Genomic DNA, 6,087 nt, shown 5'->3' with positions numbered 1-6,087 from the left:
TGCAACATATACACAAGGCGCACTGTCGATTTTTGAGAAAATGAAAAGATTGTAAGTGCGCCTTATAGTTAAAAAAATACAGTACTTTTTTAAAGGTAACGTTTCTAAAACTGCCGCAGCATCACATGTAATGTTTGCTTGATACTGATGTCTGGTCAACAAATGATGTTTTACGCCAATGACATGCTGGTAATTTACGCATTTCACACAGCGTTTACGCAAGAGTCAACGCTCACCATGCCACTATAATTCAACTGATGACACCGTGCACCAAGAGCGTGTAAATGCTCATTTCTGATTAAGCATCCGCCATGCATGAGAAACTGCGTAATCACCGGAACAGCTTGTATTTCCAATCGTATTACTGCACACCATTGCATGGTCAGCTAATGTATTACAGGCAATTTCTTTCATGTCATTCGTGTGTGAGGCAGAGACTTTTCTGCAGGCATATACAGTGTTTGCATAAATACCTGCTCCACTGTCGGTAAGAATTAACCAAAACTTTCCTCAATGAATGTCCACCTAAAATAAGAATCCACATTAATACATATAATCTACTAAATTCCAAATATATATGGGTTCAATTGTGTCCAACGTGTTTTTTGTCCTTGTGTTTTCATTTATTTCCAATGAAGGAGCTTCATTTTAGCCGTGTTCCCACGACACTGTGGGCACATTTAAAGCGTCAGAGGTTTAGAATTGCTTCGTCTCTCTACTGACTTTGTCACAGGCGCCCAGTCAAGCACAAAATGAACAAATCTGCATACTGCTTTTCCTAACATTTCAGTTTAGTGGCATCTCAAACTGATTGTGAAGATGTAATTTCTTTCTTTATCGCGACAGTATAAACCATGACTTTTCTTTGCACAGGCTGCAGACATTATTGCTTTCATTAGGCCGACTAACAAGGCTATGGTTGCTGCTGCAGCAGATGTAAATACCCAAGGACAAGAGGAGTTTACATGTGCAAGCATTCAATAATCATATTCTTGGCAAAAGTCTTCTAAAATTGTTCATCTAGTTGATAAAGATATAGCTGAAATATGCATGTATTATTAATTATTATATGTTTATTTGCCACTAAGCAAAACTAAGCATGTTTGTCTTAGCTTCATTAGTAGCTTTAAATAGTGCTTTAAATGCACTCACTGATATGATTGCACAGTACTTAATTATTTTTGTATAGTTTAGTCTGGATTGTGTCATTTTAAATATGTATTGTTTTATTGCTTATTTTCCAAATAAAAATTTAAATGTTGTTAAACAAAATACATTTGTGTAAGCAGTTTTGTCACATCAAGTTTTCAGGAACAAAACAAATAGTAAACACTCATTGTGTGCTGAAAAAAAAGAATACTGCTGCTCTCTGCTGGACTATAGTAAGAACTGCAGTTTTATATGAAGGATAGCAACTATTTATTTTCTATTGTTATTTACAATGATTATTATAGTAAATAACATACTGTATAGCTATTCTTATGGATATGGTATTATTTAGTTGCCAATATATTTTTTACTTTTTGATTATTTTTTATTTATTTATGGTAACACTAAATTGGCCCTAGTGTGTGATTGTGAGTGTGAATGTTGTCTGTCTATCTGTGTTGGCCCTGCGATGAGGTGGCGACTTGTCCAGGGTGTACCCCGCCTTCCGCCCGATTGTAGCTGAGATAGGCTCCAGCGCCCCCTGCGACCCCTAAGGGAATAAGCGGTAGAAAATGGATGGATGGATGGATGTTTTTCAATGCCTTACAGCCAAATCCTGTGGGGTGTTTTTGTCTTATTTTCATGACTGTTTTCAATCAATCAATCAAAGTTTATTTATAAAGCTCTTAATCACAGATGCCTCGAAGGGCTGCACGAACCACGACAATATCACTGGTCTGATGTCATTGTCATCAAAAACTCAAAACTCCATCCATCCATCCATTTTCTACCGCTTGTCCCATTCGGCGTCGCAGGGGTTGCTGGAGCCTATCTCAGCTGCGGTGTACACCCTGGACAAGTTGCCAACTCATCTCAAAATGGGAAAACACAGAAACCTTGGGAAGGGCCCGCAGATGTTAATAATGAATGATTAGTTTTTTTCTTAAATCACGCACATCCACGTCTACATTTATGTATTATTTATTGTTCAAAATGTTAAGATTATGCTAGAAGTTATCAAAATGGCGTGGGTTACAATATTACTATTTAATATCTTCACAGTAGTCAGGAACATCATTCATGTCTCTCAACACAACTTTTTACAGTCCTATGACACTTTCTTTGTACCTGCCACCCCGCTAAACATGGGTCCGTTTAATCGGACCTTGCAACAACTACAGGACTGAGGATCTGTTTTCAATATTCTGAGGAGTGGATATGCTGTTTTATCTCAAGAAAAACGCTTTAAGCGACAAGTGCATTTGGCATTTAAGATGCTAATGCTTGCCACATGATTATCTAAATGAAATCTCAGAGAGTAGGGCAAGAAATAACTATTCATGTGATGAAGCACTCATACATAACATGCTGACGTTAAACAAAGGTTTTATGTGAATGCATTTTGTGTGTTGTTTTCAGGGAGCATCAACTCCCTCCGATAAATGAGGATGAAAACAACCCTGATGTTTAACTGGCCAGAGACTCCAAGGCAGTAAACATGGTATCAGGTGTTTCAGACTCTTCCAGCTGAGATTTGCCATAAATCAAAGGTGGGACGAAGTCTTTATGATTGGTGAGGTACAAATGAAATGAAAATTAAGGCTTTGGTTTGATCTGCAGTGTTTGCCATCATTCTACAAATCCATTTACCCGTTTGCCCTCGCTCATAGCGGCGTAGTGGTTAGCAAGTGTGACGAATGCATACCGTATTTTACGTACGAAAAGTCGCAGTTTTTTTCATAGTCAGGAGCGACTTATGTGCAGAGGTGGGTAGTAACGCGCTACATTTACTCCGTTACATCTACTTGAGTAACTTTTGCGATAAATTGTACTTCTAAGAGTAGTTTTAATGCAACATACTTTTACTTTTACTTAAGTATATTTATAGAGAAGGAACGCTACTTTTACTCCGCTACTTTTATCTACATTCAGCTCGCTACTCGCTACTAATTTTTATCGATCTGTTAATGCACGCTTTGTTTGTTTTGGTCTGTCAGACAGACCTTCAAAGTGCCTGCCTTACTGGTGACGTTTCACTTCGTTCCACCAATCAGATGCAGTCACTGGTGACGTTGGACCAATCAAACAGAGCCAGGTGGTCACATGACCTGACTTAAACAAGTTGAAAAACTTATTGGGGTGTTACCATTTAGTGGTCAATTGTACGGAATATATACTGTACTGTGCAATCTAATAATAAAAGTTCCAATCAATCAATCAAAAGTGTGAAGGAAAATAGATACTTGTTTTATTTCAACCGTACCGTCAAAAGCCTCAAGACTGACCGCACATGAGGACGTTCCTGTCTTCACAATAAAAGTGCCGCGCCATCGCGCCTGCGCTTTCAAAACAAGAGTCTCCGAAAGCCAGCGTAAACAAGCTAGCAAACTACGGAGTTTGACACCAATATATTTCTTGTAAAGTGTATAAAAACGAATATGGAAGCTGGACAAATAGGATGCCAAAAACCCACCACTTTCATGTGGTATTAGACAGAAAGGAGAAACTTTTCTTCTCCTCCATTTGAAAACGTGGATGTTATCATCACGACTGTCTGATTACAATCAACGCAAGTCATCAGAATCAGGTAATACACCAACTTATATTCTTGTCTTCATTAAAGAAAGGAATCTATATGTTAAACATGCATGTATATTCATTAAAACACCTTTAACATGTAAACAAAAACAGCAAAATAAATACTTATAAATTATATACTGTATATATCAATGTATATGTATGTATGTATGTGTATATATATATATATATATATATATATATATATATATATATATATATATATGAGTGTGTATGTTACTCATCAGTTACTCAGTACTTGAGTAGTTTTTTCACAACATACTTTTTACTTTTACTCAAGTAAATATTTGGGTGACTACTCCTTACTTTTACTTGAGTAATAAATCTCTAAAGTAACAGTACTCTTACTTGAGTACAATTTCTGGCTACTCTACCCACCTCTGCTTATGTGTGAAATTATTAACACATTACCGTAAAATATCGAATAATATTATTTAGCTCATTCACGTAAGAGACTAGACGTATAAGATTTCATGTGATTTAGCGATTTGGAGTGACAGATTGTTTGGTTTACGTATAACATCAAAAATACGGACTTGCTTCAGCAGCACAATTCTGGTGCTGTAGTTGTAGGAGATGTCTCAAAACATCACCAGGAGTCCCCACAAAACCCGGAAATGGAAGAAAATGCATATTTTACGAAAAACATTTTTTGCTAAAATGTTGTGAGGGGGACCCTTACAAAAAATGCAAAAAAACGGACTTGCTTCAGCAGCACAATTCTGGTGCTGTAGTTGTAGGAGATGTCTCAAAACGTCATCAGGAGTCCCTTCCAAAAAATTTTAAAAAAATAGACTTGCTTCAGCAGCACAATTCTGGTGCTGTAGTTGTAGGAGATGTATCAAAACGTCACCAGGGGTCCCGACAACACCCGAAAATGGAAGAAAATGCATATTTTACGGAAACATTTTTTTGCTAAAATGTCATTACAAAAAATTCAAAAAAACAGACTTGCTTCAGCAGCACATTTCTGCTGCTGTAGTTGTATAAAATGTCTCAAAACGTCATCAGGTGTCCCGACACAACCTAAAAATAGAAGAAAATGGATCGTTTACGAAAATAAATTTTTGCTAAAATTTCGTAAGGCGGGACCCTTACAAAAAATTCAAAAAACGGACCTGCTTCAGCAGCACATTTCTGCTGCTGTAGTTGTATAAAATGTCTCAAAACGTCATCAGGTGTCCCGACACAACCTAAAAATAGAAGAAAATGCATAGTTTACGGAAAAAAAATGTTTGCTTAAATTTCGTTAGGCGGGACCCTTACAAAAAATTCGAAAAAACGGACTTGCTTCAGCAGCACATTTCTGGTGCTGTAGTTGTATAAAATGTCTCAAAATGTCATCAGGTGTCCCGACACAACCTAAAAATAGAAGAAAATGCATCGTTTACGAAAAAAAAATGTTTGCAAAAATATCGTAAGGCGGGACCCTTACAAAAAATTCAAAAAAACGGACTTGCTTCAGCAGCACATTTCTGCTGCTGTAGTTGTATAAAATGTCTCAAAACGTCATCAGGTGTCCCGACACAACCTAAAAATAGAACAAAATGCATAGTTTACGGAAAAAAAAATTTGCTAAAATTTCGTAAGGCAGGACCCTTACAAAAAATTTAAAAAAACGGACTTGCTTCAGCAGCAAATTTCTGCTGCTGTAGTTGTATAAAATGTCTCAAAACGTCATCAGGTGTCCCGACACAACCTAAAAATAGAAGAAAATGGATCGTTTACGAAAATAAATTTTTGCTAAAATTTCGTAAGGCGGGACCCTTACAAAAAATTCAAAAAACGGACCTGCTTCAGCAGCACATTTCTGCTGCTGTAGTTGTATAAAATGTCTCAAAACGTCATCAGGTGTCCCGACACAACCTAAAAATAGAAGAAAATGCATAGTTTACGGAAAAAAAATGTTTGCTTAAATTTCGTTAGGCGGGACCCTTACAAAAAAATCGAAAAAACGGACTTGCTTCAGCAGCACATTTCTGGTGCTGTAGTTGTATAAAATGTCTCAAAATGTCATCAGGAGTCCCGACACAACCTAAAAATAGAAAAAAATGCATCGTTTACGGAAAATAATTTTGCTAAAATTTCGTAAGGCGGGACCCTTACAAAAAATTCAAAACAACGGACTTGCTTCAGCAGCACATTTCTGCTGCTGTAGTTGTATAAAATGTCTCAAAACGTCATCAGGTGTCCCGACACAACCTAAAAATAGAACAAAATGCATACTTTACGGAAAAAAAATTTTGCTAAAATTTCGTAAGGCGGGACCCTTACAAAAAATTCAAAAAAACGGACTTGCTTCAACAGCACATTTCTGCTGCTGTAGTTGTATAAAATGTC

General features: G+C 36.9%; 1 pseudogene; it reads right to left on the bottom strand.

The window, feature by feature from the left end:
- Window positions 1-2,616: 2,616 nt before the first annotated feature.
- Window positions 2,617-6,087, bottom strand: part of LOC140679971 (ependymin-2-like) — a 39,543-nt pseudogene continuing 36,072 nt past the window's right edge.

This window comes from Nerophis lumbriciformis, linkage group LG27, assembly GCF_033978685.3.
Source record: "Nerophis lumbriciformis linkage group LG27, RoL_Nlum_v2.1, whole genome shotgun sequence".
In the NCBI taxonomy this organism is placed as follows: domain Eukaryota; kingdom Metazoa; phylum Chordata; class Actinopteri; order Syngnathiformes; family Syngnathidae; genus Nerophis; species Nerophis lumbriciformis.
This window is presented reverse-complemented; position numbering and strand designations above follow the sequence as displayed.